The sequence below is a fragment of the Podarcis bocagei genome, assembly GCF_964188305.1.
Source record: "Podarcis bocagei genome assembly, chromosome: 15".
Lineage (NCBI taxonomy): Eukaryota > Metazoa > Chordata > Lepidosauria > Squamata > Lacertidae > Podarcis > Podarcis bocagei.
In genome coordinates, this window is record NC_138141.1 from 17962515 (window position 1) to 17980614 (window position 18100).

At 44.7% G+C, this 18100-nt stretch overlaps 1 long non-coding RNA gene across 1 annotated transcript in view; it reads left to right on the forward strand.

Moving 5' to 3' along the window:
* The first annotated feature begins 478 nt into the window (after positions 1-478).
* LOC308574723 overlaps positions 479-18100 on the forward strand; it is a 37608-nt gene continuing 19986 nt past the window's right edge. Inside the window, exon 1 of the long non-coding RNA XR_014002573.1 lies at positions 479-543. This is a non-coding gene — a long non-coding RNA (uncharacterized lncRNA). The remainder of the gene's footprint in view (positions 544-18100) is intronic.

The window sequence follows — 18100 nt, forward strand, 5'->3', positions numbered from 1 at the left end:
AAAAGCTTCTGCTGCAGAGAAAGCAGCTGCTGCAAAGTTCTACTCTGGATCTTTGTGACTTGGAGAGAAGGAGAAAGGATATAGCTCTCCCATATGCTGGACTTACCATGACTTGGCATTAGGCAGCATTGACAAAAGAGCACACATAGCTCAACTTGGAGTGATCTTGTTTGACTGTCCCATCTCGCTTTAAGAATTTTGTGGTGCGCAAAGTACCCTAATCATGCTGGTTCTCTGCATCCTTGGTTTAAGCAACTTGCACTTCAGGTGAAATGGCAAAAGCAAAACCTTTTAAAGTGTCAGATTTGATCCAGGGAAGTTGATTGGTCCTAGGATGGTGGTCACCACCATCCTAGGAATGAGGATGGTGGTCACCACCATCCTAGGAATGAGGATGGTCACCACCATCCTAGGAATGAGGATGGTCACCACCAAAGGAATGATGGTGCTGGATTGGCTGGACAGATGTATCACGACCTCAGAGCCTAGCAGTTACCAGGACTCCAAGACAGAGGCTACAGTCTCAATTCTGCATCCTCACAGGTGCCTTTCTGAGATCAGGGGTGCCAACTTGAATAAAATATAGGGGGGCAGGTAAGCCCCACCCCACATAATCAGCCACAAGATGTGGCACATGCAGAACATTTGATTGGCAATGCCCATCAACTTTGGGGGGCAGACCCCTCAAATATTTTATGGGGGGGGTGAAGGGACCTCAGCCACTAGAAGTTGCCTTCTATACCCCCCAGTACCCCACCAATCCAAAAACTCAGAGAGCACCACGGGTCTCCCCAGGCCAAGGAGCGTAGGAGAACTACCCATATTCAGACCAGAAGGTTCACCATTTAAGAGGCCCTAGTTCTTCAAAGGGGTGCCAGAGTCTTGGAAAGGTGGGCTGCTGGCAGATAATCAAAGGGGCTCTGTTCACATCTTGCCCTTTTTGGAGCAAGTGGCTCATTAGGAGCTCTCTGTGGCTTTGCAACAACTGACCTGCTTGTGAGCAACTCCACAGGACCAGTAGTGATAAGTGTCCTTCTCAGTGGCGTAGTGTGGGGGGTCCAGGGGGGTGGCGGCCGCACTGGGCGCAACATCTGGGGGGGCGCACTCGCACTCGCGGCTCTCTGCCCCTACCTGGCTCACTCACTCTCTCTCACTGCAGTGCTGGCTGTGCAAATCTGATCCGAGCCGCTGGGTCGCTGCCCACTGTGGAGGGGGTGGGTGCCAGGCGTGCGGTGCGGAGAGAGAGCGAGGGACTATCTGGGGGAGGGACAGTGCAGCAGCCGCCCAGCGCAGCGCTGAGCGCGGGAGAGAACCACACCAGACCAGACCAGGCAGCAGCAAGAAGAAGCTGGCAGCGGCGGCAGGTTAGGGGGTTAGGGGGCGCAAATTACTTGCCTTGCCCCGGGTGCTGACAACCCACGCTATGCCACTGGTCCTTCTGCACCCATCTCATTCAGGCTCTCCTCCCTGGAAACCCCCTTTTCCCTTTTTAGTTTTTCAGACACGAGCCTGATAGAAAACCTTTCCTGTAAGGAATTATGTGAATCAATTGCAGCCTTGTTTTTTTATTACATGTTTGTTCTGTACTAAGCAGCAGTGGGTAGTCCATGATTATTTAATCAACCTGCGATGGCTTCTGAAGTCTTACTTAATATCCCCCTTCCACTTCCTTCCACCACCACAGCATATGGTTCGAAATGTACAGAAAGTGCATTCAGGAAAGCCTACGATGAACATTTGGTTCCCTAATTAGGGAAAGGCTTTCCTTTACTCCCCTGCAGGAGGTCAGGGATGGCAATTAGAATTCTTTGCAGGGCTCTATAGAACAACAATGGTGCAGTACTGATTCTAGCAACAGTATTGTTGTTAAGGAGGTGCATCCCAGTATCTTTTAACCCTACATTATTATAAGGCACTTTTCCAGCTGGAACTTGCTGGAACTCTGTTCCGGCACCTCTCAGGTGGGTGCTATTTGTAGAGAATGAGAGAGGTGTTCATGCTGAGTTCCGGCAACTCTTTTCCTAGAAAAATAGCACTGGTTATTATTGTCTTCGTTGATTAATTGTTAGGGAGCTAAAGGCCCATCTGAATGAGTTCTGAAAGCTTGACCTGAAGTTACTTTCAAGTGGAAGCATTGTGGACTCCTTACTTTAGAGAAAAGGAGAGTAGCAGGTGACATGATATAAGTGTATAATATTATGCATGGCATGGAGAAAGTGGACAGAAAAAAGCATGTTTTTCTCCATCACATATAACACATTGAATGGACATTCAATGTAGCTGAATGCTGGAAGATTCGGGACAAATTAAAGAAAGTACCACTTTACACAGCACATAGTTAAACTATGGAGGCAGTGGTAGCCATCAATTCAGGTGGCTTTGACAAGGATTGAATAAATTTACAGAGGGTAAAGCCATCAATGGCTACTAGCCATGATGACTATGTTCTGCCTCCACAACTGGAGAAAGAATGTTTGTGAATAGCATTTGTTGGAAACCACAGATGGCAGAATCCAAAGCTTCACCAACATGTGTCTCCACTAGCTTTGTGTCTTCAGAGAACTCATGGGAGAGTATTCCCATGATGGTCTTGGCTACAAAGACCCAACAGCTTTGGTTCTTCTTGCCCCTGCATCCTTGGCCAGATAAACACAGCTTTGCTAATTGAGAGTCACATAATTAAATAATAATAATGAAAAAGAAACCCAGGAAGGAAGATGGCAAGATGGCATTTGTATTGCCTCCTCACCCCCACCCCCGCTGCAGTGATTACTTCCACTCCTGCCAGACAATGAGTTATCCTCTCCCAGATCCCGAAGCCTCCTGCACTTTCTCTCTGACTCCTTGTGGGGTCACCTGCAGTGCCTCGCAAAGCATCATCTCATCCCTGTGAAGATAGCGCAACTACCAGAGAAAGAAGAGTAATGAGAAAACAATGGGCCAATTCTCCCCACCCTGCACGAAATCGATAGGAGAGACCCGGGGGGGTCACCTAATTGGATACTGCTCACCGAGAGACCATTACAATAAGAAACTCGATCACAGCATTTCAGACAGCCTGTGAAATCATAAATCACATGCGGCGCCCAGCTCAGCTTTCTCTCCATCTGAACGCTTCATTGATTTGATGCTTCAGCTCTCCTCTGCATGAAAGAACAGCCACCCTCGCGAGAAAGCACCTGATGATCACGTCAAAGACTGCCAGGGCTGTGGGTGGGCTCCCAGACCACCCTGATCTTATTAGGACAGCCATTCTCAAACCATTCTCTTTTGGAGAGGTAATGGTAGGCCGAGGAAATAAATACTTACACAGGCTTTCCAAGGCCTTAGAAGAGGCTATCTGATGCCTCTCTGAGTACTTTGCTGCTCTGACCTGCCCTTCCTTCTAATCGTCTGCCATTGGATATTGCAGGTAATTCAGCCGATTGATCTGCCTTCAATATAGGATGTGCCTGTCGCCTCTCAGTATGAGAGGCATGCCCATATCAGTGACTCATGCAGAAACACAAGGGAAGGACTCCCTCTGAAGACAGGTAAATATAATTCTTACAGAGCCTAAGTCCAAGCCTTCTTGGCAGGCATAAGATTGAAGGCCTTCAAAGCCCTAAATGGCTCAGCACCAGGATGCATTGTGTGAAACTGACCGTCCACTACAGTCACTGGGGAGGGACCTTGAGTGTACCCTTCCCCATTCTGAGGTCTTGTTGGCCAGGACGCCTGACTGCAAACCTGTACCACATCTCAGACAGTTGGGGCAACAGTCTAGCTTCACACCCCAATATCTTCTTAACACTCCATGGATGATGTGGTGTGCTCAAGCAACTAATGGCTCCACTTTAGAGGTTGCTCTAGCTATTTCTTTTGCTTCAAGCCCCGCCCTCTCTCCTGGAGCTCCATAGGTTCTCCTGGCCCTGGAACCTTCTGTAGCTCTTCTCTTGCCCCCTGCACCCCTGTCTCTGGCTGCATGGTCTCCTGCTCCTGGTCCCCTTCCCCAGAATCATCCTCCTCCCAACCTGTCTCCTTGGCCCACACATCATCACCCCCCCCCCACTCCTTGGGCTCCTGCCAGTCTCTGACACTGTCCTCTGATCATCCCAGGAGGCGAGATGAAGTTGGGGCAAGTGGCATAGTGGCCTGTGCAGTAGAGCCATGTTCCTGAGGTCTAGGTTCTAGTAGGTAAAATGGAAGTAAGTGTGAGCAGAATGGTTCGTGATTCTTGGTCTGCAAGGTCCAGGCAAAGCTAATAGAGCAGAACCAGGGTAGAATCAGATCAGGACCATGGCTTCTCACTTGCAAGGATGATGCACAGACAAGCCACAATGGCTGGATTGGAATAGGCCACAGACTTAATACCATCGCTGTGCATATTTTAAAATTGCCGTAACATTTAAATAAGCAAATGAGGGTGATGATGGAGGAGAACCTGTATTATCCTGATGCCACTGTTGGCAAAGCCAGCAACCATGCCCGAAGGAAAATGACAGTCGTTGAGCATCCACCCAGCTATGCCATCCAGCTCTCTCTCTCTCTCACGCCATGATGTCAAAGCAATGAGAGTTCAGCAAGCTGTCCTAACCTCTCCTACCTGCCAAATCTGATATTCCCCACTCCATTTCAATTTCTAACTGGCTCTTCCTCCAGCTGCCAAGTTGGGATGAAAAATAAGCATTAGCCAAATTCAAATTGCTCTCTCTCTCTCTCTTGGCCCCAGCCCTGGGGAAGGCAGAAAGTGCAGCTTGCCTCCTTCCTGGCACCAAACCCCCAACATCAGAGCCAGAGAGGCTAACACAAAGAAGATTGGGGGTTGGGAGTTAGTGTGTGCCTTCAGGTTGTTAGAAGGTGTTACCATAAAGCACCAATGCTGCAGCAAGCAAAGGCTCCAGCAGCTCAGTCAGCTGCTTGTGGCTGGAAAGCCAGACAGGATGTTTGTGACTGTTGCCATGGAAACAAAGGGGCAGTCCAATCTGAACTGAGCACCGGATGTTAGCTCAGTGTGTGTGTCATATGACCTGTACTGGAAGTACATGGGTGGAGTTTCTTCTTGCTGTTGTCGAGTGCAGACGTGTTTCTCTGTACTGATATGAGAGACAGAAATAAAAGATGTAAATAGTTTTCTGTCTGCTTCTTTCCCCTCTCTGGGGGACACCAAAGGGGAGAGAGGGTGATCGGTGTGTTCCTCTCACACATCTGAGATGAATCGCCGGGGCCTCGCCTGCTTATCAGCAGAGTGGAGACGCGGGGAGGTCGACAGGAATATCTGCCGGTGCCTACGCTGTGGCACATTCCTCTGACCCAAGCAGAATTCCAACAGTGGCAGCCTTCGGATGGTTGCTGTTTTCTTCGATCCATCGGACATCTGCATGAGAGGCTGGTGAATTGTCCTCCTCTGCTCAATGGAAGCCTGATTTGAGAGGCTGATTCTCTGCAGCCAGAAGCTGACCAGAAGAAGCTGACAGCCAAGCCGATGCTCAAGGTATGAGACTTTTAAGAGCTTAGAAGAGTGAATGCAGATTGATTCATTCTCTGCTTCACGGAGAGCGAGTGTGGGAAAACAGCTCCAACTTAGAAGAGGCCAGCATACCAGGCATTTTTGTGGTTTCCTGTCCGAGGAAAGGAATGCGCTGTTGCTAAGCAACGTCCTTCAGAAGGCTGTGCCTCAGAGAGGAGAAATGGAAAGCTACTCGAGAGGGCTGGACAGTCAGACTATGCCTCAGAGAGGCGTAAACAAAGTTTTGTTATGACTAGGTCCTCACGAACTGCTGAAAGGGACTTTCCAACGCAGCCAGTGTCAGAGTTGCCAGGTGTCAAGAGTGTAAACAAGCCAGCTATTGGATTTTAGAGGCTTGTCTTTTAGAGTCAATGCAAGGACTCAAAATGGATGCCAAGAAGGGGGGAGGCTTGCCTTCTCCACCCCTCCTGACCAATGACAATTATTCATCTTGGTCTGTAAAGATGAAGGCCCTGCTGCAGAATCAGAGACTGTTTGGGGTGATTGAGAATCCCATCCCAGCAGCACCAACACGTGCTTGGGAGTCACAGAATGTGAAGGCTAGGACTGCTATAGTTCTGTGTGTCTCAGATGAGCAGCTTGTGCATATACAGCATTTGGAATTTGCGCAAGAGGTTTGGAACGCGCTGCGTACAACGCATCAGAGAGATGCCGGTTCTTCAGCGTTGCTGTATTTTGAGAAGTTGACCAATCTGAGATTAGCGCCTGATGGAGATGTTCAAGCGCACCTGACAGAGATGAAGTTTCTGCGTCAACAGATGGTGGAACGCAATTTCCGTCTACAGGAGGAAGTATTTTGCTTCATGATGATAAACAGCCTTAGTCGCACCTATAAGGTTGTTGCCAGTCAGCTTGGTTCCCTACCGGCGGCTCAGCTAACCGCGGAAAGAGTGTGTGCCGTCGTCCTGAACGAACACGACAGACTTGCTGCACTGGAAGTGAAAGACAGAGGGAGGCAAGAACAGAGTTCAAATCTTCCCACTGGTGATGCTACTGGAGAGCATGCCGTAGCATTGAGTGCCGTCCAATGCTATGATTGTGGACAGACTGGGCATCTACAGCGAAACTGTAGGAAGCCGCGACAGTCAAAAGGAGCCAAGAACAGCTCTACGAAGCCTGAGGCGTCAAGCAAAAGCCGTACCAACAGCCAGGTGAAACCTGCAAAGGTGATGGTGGCGAAAGGAACCACGCCAGATGTTGGGAACGCATTCATAATCGACACCGGCGCCACGAAGCATCTCTGCCCACACAGAGGACTGTTTTCGACGTTGAAGAAGCAAAGCTTCACTGTGAAACAAGCCAACGGTCAAGAACTGGAAGCGACCGGGATTGGAACTGTGTATCTTGAGAGTCTGAACTTGACTATAAGCGATGTTTACCTGGTTCCAGAACTGAAATTTAGTCTGCTGAGTGCTTCGCAGATTGCAAAGAAGGGACTAAAACTGTACTATGATGCTAAAAGATGCAGGATCTACAAAGATGGAGAACTGTTTCTTACTGCCAAAGAGAAAGATGGACTGTATTTGTTGACTTTTGATCAAAGTGATTACATGAAATGTAATACTTCTGATTCTAACGAAATTTCTCTTGCAGGTGTGACCAGAGTGAGCACCAGGAAGGTGTCCAAGAAAGTCCACAGAGCTTTTCAGCGGGTGTATGCTGATGTGATTGGTCCTCTAGAACCATCTAGGGGCGGTGCAAAATATTACCTTGTGTGTGTTGATTGTTACACTAATTATTCTTGGGTTTATATGATGAAGAAACCGCAGGAAACTTTAGAAAAGTTTCAAGAGTTTTGTGACAAGGTTAAAAGTATGCATGATGCTAACATTGATTGTCTTTTCACAGATGACAAGCCAGTTTTTCTTTTACAGGATTTCCAAAGGTTCCTGGATGGAAAAGGGATAAGACACAAACTTGCTAGTTCCGAAGAAGCATGGAAGAAATGTGTCTGTGTTAGGGTGAACAAAGAATTGCAAAAGGGGATGCATGCGCAATTGCTGAGTTCACATTTGCCACATGATTATTGGGCCGAATCTCTAGCGTCCTATCTTCATGTGTGGTTGAGAAAAGTCTCAACAGAGTTGGGATGTTCTCCTTTTGAGAAGCTGTTTAATAGAAAACCTTCTGTTGCCTATTTCAAGGTTTTCGGGTCTCATGTGAGAACAGAAGCTCCAAGTGGGGTAAAGAATGCCAGAGGCATCTTTGTGGGTTATGAAAAAGGTCTCTACAGAGTAATTTTGTCTGAATCTGGTCAGGTGATTCTCACAAAGTTTCTAGAGAGTGCTCCTGAACGGGAAAGAGTGATTGTTCACACATTTTCCACAGATGATTCTGATGATGATGATGATGAGTTTGATCTTATTGAGTTCAGTGGTACTGATGATGATGACACTGATAGCTCAGACAGCTCAGTTGTCACAGTCATTGAGAGGAAATCTCAAATAATGACTAGACCCTCAGAAAAGGAGGATAAACCACTGTTTAAGCTTAGTACTGGTTCTCCAGAGAGTTCAGAGGCTGAACCAGAAAGCAGAGAAGAGCAGCAGCTCTTACGAAGGTCTGAGAGAGCAACGAAGGGTGTACCACCCAAGAGGTATTCAAAAGAGTTTGCTAACCTTGCATATGTTGCTGTTGTAAACGATCAAGGACAGATTGAAGCTGTGTCTGAGTCAGAGACAAAGGCACAACAGAGAGTTGTTAACCAAGGAAATGCGAAGTCACACAACCAGAGAGGTACATTGGTTAAACCAGTGGCGGGTGGTTCCGAGGGTGGAACTGAAACAACAGGGGAATGTTATAAGTATAACAACTGTTTGTTTTCTTCTCTGGATGACGCTTTGCTCGCAGCACGCATTGATACTTTAGGGGGAGTATGTTACCATAAAGCACCAATGCTGCAGCAAGCAAAGGCTCCAGCAGCTCAGTCAGCTGCTTGTGGCTGGAAAGCCAGACAGGATGTTTGTGACTGTTGCCATGGAAACAAAGGGGCAGTCCAATCTGAACTGAGCACCGGATGTTAGCTCAGTGTGTGTGTCATATGACCTGTACTGGAAGTACATGGGTGGAGTTTCTTCTTGCTGTTGTCGAGTGCAGACGTGTTTCTCTGTACTGATATGAGAGACAGAAATAAAAGATGTAAATAGTTTTCTGTCTGCTTCTTTCCCCTCTCTGGGGGACACCAAAGGGGAGAGAGGGTGATCGGTGTGTTCCTCTCACACATCTGAGATGAATCGCCGGGGCCTCGCCTGCTTATCAGCAGAGTGGAGACGCGGGGAGGTCGACAGGAATATCTGCCGGTGCCTACGCTGTGGCACATTCCTCTGACCCAAGCAGAATTCCAACAGAAGGAACACCCACAATGCTGACATTCTTCAGCAATGGAACTTAAATACTTGCATTTCATGCCAGCCAATCAGTGTGGGGAACATCTAACAACCTTCATGGCCCAATCAGCACCACTTCCTCAGGGCTCACAAATTCCCCTTACTTGGCCTTTGGCAAAGGACCCTTATGGCAAGAGGAGCTGCTGCTTCAATGATGTGCCAAAGCCTTCGGAGACCTTATAAAATTTGGTTAGCCTTGTGGTTCTTTGGCTCTGCTCCCTGCAGTTCTTAAAGGGCCATTGCTTTATTCAACAATCAGTGAATAATTTATGACAATGGCCTGCACTGAGAGACAGGCCTCTGGATTGGTTGACCCTGGTAAAGTCATATCTTCTGCTCTGGAAGAACCAGATGGGACATGATGGAGATTCCTCTTTTATTTTTTCGCCAGAAGCCTCATTCGGCTAGTGTTGTGCTTGGCAAAATCCGTTTTTTCCCCATTAGGTGTTCACTAGCATGTCATTTTGACACTCAATCTACCTTTGGCTCCCCTCCCCCACTTCATCTCCTATGTTTCGCCAGCAGGGCTGAGGCAGGGACATGCAAATTTATGCAGCCCTCATTTTGCTTTCCCTGAAATGCCTCAGATGCGGCACAATTCCTGGACATGGTGAAAGAAACAAATTAGCGCCCACCTCAGTAACCCCCACTTGTGCCTCTCATTTCCCCACCCTTCAAATGTTCTGGGTGTTGGACTTTAACACCGACACAGAGTGTGCGCAGTGACTGGGGCGAAGAAATAAAAGGCTGTCCTCAATATCTTTGCTTCTTTTTATTTTCAAAAACATAACAGTCAAAAGCTGCAAGCCGCCACTCCTCCTCACCAGCAGCATACAAAACATTTAATCAACTTAAATGCAGTTTTCAAATAATCAATTATCCTATCACATCCCTTCCTGCATCTGGTGCAGAAAGTAACTCCCCTTTTAATTAGTCAAATAGTCAGGAGAACACAGGTGTGCAGCTAAGTAGGTCAAACTGCAAACATACACCTCTGAGTAGCACCACTGACCACCTTAAGATAAAGAAAACCCAACACTGGAATTTAAAAGTTTTTTTGCTTGTTTCAATGTATATCCTTCAGTCTACAAACAACACCCAAAGCAGTTCCTTCTACCATGATGGTGCATCATGTTGAACTCCTCTTGGGAATTTGTGAAGGATGGAGCTAGAAGGATGTAAAAAGAGGCAGTGGACCACCTGGTCCAGCACCCAATTATCACAGCAGCAACCAGATACCTATGGGAAGTCCAAAAATAGGACCTGAGCACAAGAGCACTCGTCCCACTGACATCCCTGTATAATTCATATTCAGAGGTAGAACATAGCCACTGCAGTTAGTAGCCACTGATAAGAATAGAACAGAATAGAATTTATTATTTATACCCCGCCCATCTGGCTGGGTTTCCCCAGCCACTCTGGGCGGCTTCCAACAGAGTATTAAAATACAATGGTCTGTTAAACATTAAAAGCTTCCCTAAAGAGGGCTGCCTTCAGATGTCTTCTAAAAGTCTGGTAGTTGTTCTTCTCTTTGACATCTGGTGGGAGGGCGTTCCACAGGGTGGGTGCCACTACCGAGAAGGCCCTCTGCCTGGTTCCCTGTAACTTGGCTTCTCGCAGTGAGGGAACCGCCAGAAGGCCCTCGGCGCTGGACCTCAGTGTCCGGGCAGAACGATGGGGGTGGAGATGCTCCTTCAGGATTCTCCTTCATTAATATGTCTAATCCTCTTTTAAAGCCAACAAAGTTGGTGGCTATCACTGACTCCTGCAGGAGCAAATCCCATCGTTTAACTATGTGTGTTGTGTGAAGAACTTGTTTTTGTCCATCTTGACTCTTCTAAGCCTCAGCTTCATTGGATGTTCCCAAGTTCCAGTGTTATGGGAGACTGTGATTGGGAGCAAACTCAGAGGAGCTCTTACTTTACAGAACCAGCCCTAGATTCAGGTAGGTACCCCTGTGACTGAAAAAGAGGCTTGACAGGTTTGGGACTAAGGTGGAAAGTGGATCACGACCTAGGAAGAGGCAATGTGAAGCTGAGTTCTTGATCGTCTCAAAAGTTAACCACACCCTAGGTCAGGCATGGCCAAACTTTGCCCTCCAGATGTTTTGGGACTCCGACTCCCATCATCCCTAGCTAACTGGACCAGTGGTCAGGGATGATGGGAGTTGTAGTCCCAGAACATCTGGAGGGCCAAGTTTGGCCATGCCTGCCCTAGATCAACCCAACCTCTCTCACCACCAAAGGAACACAAGCGAATAGTAAAGAGAACCTGCACAAGTGATGCTGACACAAAACCCCACACAAACAATAAGTAAAATAGAAACATTGCCACCTAACCCCACCCCAACTCATCATGTCCCCTCCACCTCTTCCCCCCTTTTCTTCCTAATGTAACACTAATGCCTCAACAAATGAAACTGATCTGTAGAAAATGTAACTTGAAAAAAGAGGCATTGCACATACTTTTGTAAACCAAGAAATCTTTAGTAAAAAATACGTTAAAAAAGAAGTCCAAACTACATTTTTTATATACAACCAAATATCATCAACCCCATAATCTATGATGGAGCCATACTTTTACAACATGACACACAGTTATAGTATAGTTAGTTCACTTTTTCTTTTTTTTCTTATGAACCAACATTTTCTCTTTTTATTATTTCATGCACCTTAGTGGACTAGAGTACAACTTCATCCAATACATCTGTTGGACTTCCATTCATGAAACCCTGTGCCAGTGTAAATTTCGGATTAGTCTTTAAGGTGCTGCAAGACTCTTTGTTAGCATTGATCAAAGGAGAGATAAATTTAATTCCTGGGAGGAAGGGGTGGTCACCTACTATGAGTAATGTTTCCACTCCACAGTTCCATCACCTGCAGAGTGTAGTGTGCAAAATGACTGAGGGAAGGAGGGAATCAAATGCTCTTAGACCACTGTGAAAGAACCTCTGCATAGCAATAAGGCGCTAAAGCATAAAAGAGTAAGTTTATGAGCATTTGCTCATTTTCAGACACTTTCCCTTACACATGTGAGCACCCTGGACAATAGTTAAATGTATCTATGCAAATTGGATCTCAACATCATTTAGGAAAAAAAGATTGATTTAAGAAGGAAAATGAGCATCCCAGCCTGCCAAAGAGCTAATGTTATAGACTCTGCCTTCCAAATTAACTCAGAAAAAAAATTATAGAAGGAAGGAAGGATAGATTGGGGGGGTGACACCTGCTTACGTGCTCATTAATTGAATCTTTTTGCTTTCTTTCATAGCCTGATGGCTTCCATAATCCTAGAATAACTAAATGGCAGAGTCTTAGATGAAAGGAAAAAAACAGCTCTGGAAGCATAATAAAATGTTAAAAGAAAGCTTTTAGGATTAGTCTTTGATTATGGGCTTTGGGACTTTTTAAAAATGTCTTGCAGTGATTGCTTTCCATTTTCCCACCTGGCCTCCAGGGCAGGTAGTAATGATAAAATAATATATGGCACACCACCATTTTTGGGATATGCGTGGCAGTCTTATTAGTCATCACAACCGCTTGTTGCAGCAGGACAGTTTGGTACTCTGGGGTATCTACAGTTGTGATTTCCCAGTGTTGTTGGACTACAACTCCCATCTGTACCAGCAACTGATGTGGCCGGTGGTCAAGGATTCTAGGCGACATAGTCCAGCATCATCTAGAGTACCCCAGTTGCCTACCCCAGAGTACCCCAGTTGCCTACTCACTGGGTGAGTGGGATATTGCTCAACAGAGCTGCTCCTTTATCCATTGCAGAGCTGCTCCCTTATTCTATGCCTCTTCCACCCAGGAGTGGAGGGGAAAGTCTTGAAAATGCAAAATTCATAACAAAGAGATATTTCACCTACCCGTTTCCCTGGAAACCCTACCAATCAGGGACTGTGTTAGCAACAATGCCCACATCCCACCCAGTCTCCAGGCATTCCAACAGGCAGGCAGGGGAATGAACTCTCTTATACTCCCCACAAGTCGGCCACCATTTTGGAGCACAATTCGCAAAGCAGAGGAAGAAGAGCCCAGACAACACAGTGCCTGCATTGCTCCCCAGGCAAGATGCATTCTGGGAACGCACAGAGCTCCTTTGGAGCATGCTTGCATTTGCCCTGGGTGCAGTGAAGGCCAAAATCGATCAAAGGTCCGTTTTGTTCTGGAAATCCCACCAGGTTCCAAAGCCATCAAAGCGGCCAATCTGTTTCTGTAAAATGGATGCCCTGGTTGGTGGGATCAGCAAGAGCAGCCTCCTTTCTTACCGTTCCCACTCCTCTGCCCCCCACCAACAAGTTGCTGCCCCCGCCCCTCTAAATCATAAATATTTAAAGCCACAGCCAACTCTTATTCCAGCAATGTAATGGAAACTCTGCACCAAAATCAATGGCTGCTTTCTTCCCGAAAACTTCTGAGCCTCCAGCTTTAATCGGCAGAAGTGTGATGTTTTATCAATCAGGTCTGTTTAAGAGTCTGTTTCTTTTAGGGATCAAAACTTTGTTTCAAACCATATATACTTTTTTTTTTTTTACTTCTTTCCCCCCATCTTGAAAAATATGAATGTCCTTGAACTGCGGAGAGTCCCCTACATTAAATACACTTGGAGACATGAAAGCGGCTTGTGCTCACTCGGCAGAGTCTCATCCCCGGGGAGATCCTGTGAAATTTCAGTGTTTGTGTAGCAGCAAAGGAAAGATTCGTTTCTTGAAGGAGTTCGTTTGAGAAACAGGGAAAGGGGAGGGTGGCGAGGAAGAGATTTCAAGCTCCACCATATGTCTGGAGTTAATATTGGAGAGTAGCTGGAGGGGGGCATGCAAAGGGATGGGTGGGATGAGGGGGGAAATAAAGCCACACCATGGCTATAGAGCATGGGTAGGCAAGCTAAGGCCCAGGGGCCGGATCCGGCCCAATTGCCTTCTAAATGCCGCCCATAGCATGGCAGCTAGCTAAAACTTCTCGCCTCCATCCCCCCCCCGAAGCCCCCAGCCCTCATCCAACCAATCTCTCCCTTTTTATCAAAGGGAGGAAGGAAGGGCAAGCAAGCAAGCAAAAAGATAGATCCTTAAAAAGTCTTTTTTAACCCTTTTTGATATAGAGGAAAGCTATTTAGGGGGAACCAACAACATAAAAACCACCAGAAAATAATAATAAAAAAATTCACCCCCCCTCTTTTTTTCACTGGAGGGGGTGAGTGTGAGAGAAGAAATAAGTGCTTTCCAGTTCTTCGTTTACATTATTTGTTTACTCTTTGTTTGCCTCTGGATCTTTGATTGTCTAGCCATGGGCAGTTCCTCCTGGATTATTAGCAGGCTCTGCATAATTAGCTGAGCTCTAAATGGAAAAAATAAAAAAAAATTCCTTCCTGTAGCACCTTAAAGACCAACTAAGTTAGTTCTTGGTATAAGCTTTCGTGTGCATGCACACTTCTTCAGATACTAAATGGAAAGATACCTATGAAGCTGAAAGAGTTTGCTGGTTTGCGAGAGGGCTTATCCTCATTTCTTATCAGGAGACACCCGGTGTCTGCAAATTATCTGCAAAGTATATGTAAAGTATCGATCCAACTGAGCTACCCCCTGGGAAGCTGTCAAGTCTCCACCTTTTGTTTACCCGGTATATTGCCTTGTTGAAACACTTATCATGATGTTATTTCAATACTGGTATTCAACGATAGAGAGATTTATCGCATGGCCCTATTCAGGGTACATACAGTGTACACAGCCATTGTACAGATCTGTGTACATACTCATTTTTTGGTATGTGTGGCTCTCTTCCCTCCATGGAGCTAAATGGTGCTGCATACTGTTGTAAATAAAAATATGCCCTTTTCCCTTATGGGGTATCCAAGAGCCCATATAGAGTCCTTACATAGGTTCCCTATTGGTAGGAGAAAATAACAGAGGCCAACCAGAGAATATTGAGAAGCAAAGCAGCTAGTAAGCTTGATCTTTATTGATCTGTTGCAACAGGGTACCCCCCTCACACGCAGGAGAGGAAGAGGACCCAGAACAATGGCCTGCAAGGCCTTATAAAGACTTTTAAAATTCCCCTTCTCTAGATCAGGACCACCCCCAGAAACATTATGCATACATCACAGAAGGGGTGTAACCTAAGACCACCCCTCAGATACATCCCACCTACATCACAGAAATTTAAATGTTGTTTTTCTCTTCTCCTTGTTTATCTCCTGTCTAGCAGGTTACTTGATTGGATTTTTCTGGGGAGCCTGGCCATTCTTTTGTAATGCTAAAATACTTATTTCCTGGGCCAGGTCACAGGCTCACACCTTATTCAAACACAGATTAAAGGAAGAGACAATGGGGAGGCTTTTCCAATTTTAACCTTGCAGAGAAAGGATTTGGTCAGTTTAGGAATCAAAATGGTTCTTGGTTTGCCTTCCTGTACTGATCTATGTATGTGCAGTTATGAACATTACTATATATCTAAAACCATAAAATTCCTATCACAATTTCCCCCCTTTGGGGCTAGAATTTTTCTTAAAAAATTTTTGCCCCACAAATAATAACATCGTATGTTGTAAATGGATGTGTTTGTATAAATATATCATAAAAATAACACATGTTGCGTTTTGCTACTAAATTACTTGTGGCATTCTAACACTTTGGGAGAGACCATTTACTCAATAGTGTTCTATGCTTTACACCTAGCAGGAAGGTAAGGTCCACTAATGACTGAAAAGTGCAGTTTGCTTCCCCCCCCCCGCCATTTTAGTGTTCTCAGGTGTCAAGGTAGCTCTTCTGTGGTCTCACACTGACATAGTGCTACAGCAACACATCTTGTCTGTTGAATCCCCTCAGGGCTTTCATTTAACCATGTCGCCTGGCATTCACCATAGCTGGCACAGGTTTTGGGCATCTCGTGAGGGAGAGGTCTTCGCCTTGGCCTTTAGCTATGGGATTTTATTATAGGCTGTGGTCTTGGGCTCATGAGAAGTTGCTCACTTGCACTTAAAGGACCAAAAAGCTAATTGCAGCCTGGATACACTTGCCCAATTCAAACTGAGTCCAATTTGAATTTATCTTGCCCCATGGTTCTCAAGTCTTCAAACCAATCTGTTAAAAGAAAACCATTCTTAACAAGGGCAGTTGTCCAAATAAGTCAATTTAAGTCTATAAGGAATCATTCCTGCTAAACCAAAGCATATCCACCTTCATGTACCTGGTGTTTTATGGATCCAGAAGTTTGTCATTGGCAAAAAGAGGTTTAACACATATTAAAATGGATAGGGAAAGTTGGCAGAGTGCCAGGTGGAACAATGTGGTTATAAATTGATCTAAACATTGGACTACACAATAGTGTGAGCTATTAGAAAGTATAAAATGCATGAGAATTCTCCATTGGTGTGTAAGCAATAAGACATTAAATATAAAAACAGTTAAGCACAATAAATTGCCCCCCTTTGTGGAAATCACACTGTCAGACACATTTCAACATTCTTACATAATAACACATAATACAAAAAAATAATAATTAAATATCTGTTACATATCTTGACACAATTGTGATCTTTTACGTATGTATCTTTTGAATCCTGGAGCACAGTCTTAAGGTTCAAGTGAAAAAATGTCCTTGCAATTCAACTCCTCCCCCCTTTGTCAGGTCCACTCCCCCCCCCCGGCAGTCTATATCCTTTGAAAGAGATAGCTGTGGGCACTTTGAAAACTCTGGCGTTGCAGGTCTTGTGATGGCGAAGGGGTTGTTGCTGCTTTTCATCATTGTACATCTGTAGAAGTGATATCCTGTAAGGGGGCAGGGTTTTGGGGAGACTTAAAAACACAGTTAGACAAGAAAGAGGTAAAAGGCAAAAAGGATGTCCTCCAGTTTCCATGGGAAGCTGCAAATAATAACAAATCTTAGCATATTAAGCATTTTATTTATTTCAATATTATTATCACATTTCCACATAATTACTGTTATTATCTGCTAAGTTTGTTTGCTTCCTTCACTTAATTTTTGTTGTTGTTGTTCTTTTCATATTATCAAATAAAAAATTACTCCACATGTAGAGAAAGAGAACTGTAAAAATACAAGAAAGGTTAAAAAATAAAAGGAAAGCAAAAAATTAGATTACCAGTTAGATGAAAACAAACTTGACACAAAAACATCAGATTCAGAAAAGACCTATTATTAAATATATTATCAAAACCACGCAGATTACTACTAGACTGAAAAAAAAATACAAAGGTTAAAAAATACAAAAGAAAGCAAAAAATTAGATTACCAGTTAGATGAAAACAGACTTGACACAAAGACATCAGATTCAGAAAATAACTATTATTAAATAGTACAAAGATATTATCAAAACCACACATATTACTACTGGACTGGAAAAAAAATGGGAAAACAATGGGGAAAACTTAAAATTCACCATGTGCTATCCAATAAAAGAACTTCATGAGACTGACTTTCAACATGTGATGAACATGTCCCCAAAGTAAAACACAAACACACAAAATGAGCTATGAGGAACCAAAAATAAATAAATGCTAAGACACACAATTAATAAGTAACCTGAAGTAATCTGTTTTGGCATTCTAACATCCCAAATGAAAATAAAAGTGTTTCTTGATGTGACATCAGCTGTAATGTTAATAGCGGAATACTGGGAAATGAGTTAATACCAATAAAAATGAATGGCAATTTTAAAGTTGTGCAGGTACCTTGCACTAGCCAAAATGACAGAATTAGTAAGAAATGCTCAGGCCAAAGGTAAACAAGTACCATTCCACAAACAATGTTTGGTTGTGCTTCGATTAACTTCATAGACATCATGGAGAAACTGATTAAATAAATGAAAACAGATTATTTGTAACTTTAAAAAAAATGTCAAAGGCACAAAGAGATAGAGGTCACTAATACAGCAGGGATTCAGACTTGTTTCACAGAACAGAAAGAAAGTTGCTGTTTGGCTTTTAGGGAAGAAAGACAAAAGAGAAACAAATGCAATTACTTTTTATAGAGTATTTAAATCACTGTTTGCATCCCCTCATTATCATTTGTGCTGTGGGAGAAAAGAAAGGACACTCTGTTAAAAGGGAAAATTATTTCATGTGAGAGTCTGTCAGGAAGTGCTGTTCCTAAAATGCATAGGCATATACACACACACACACCAAAACAAAAACAAAAACAAAAACAAAAACTTATAAAATTTAAATTCCATTGGGAGGCGAACCTTTTGT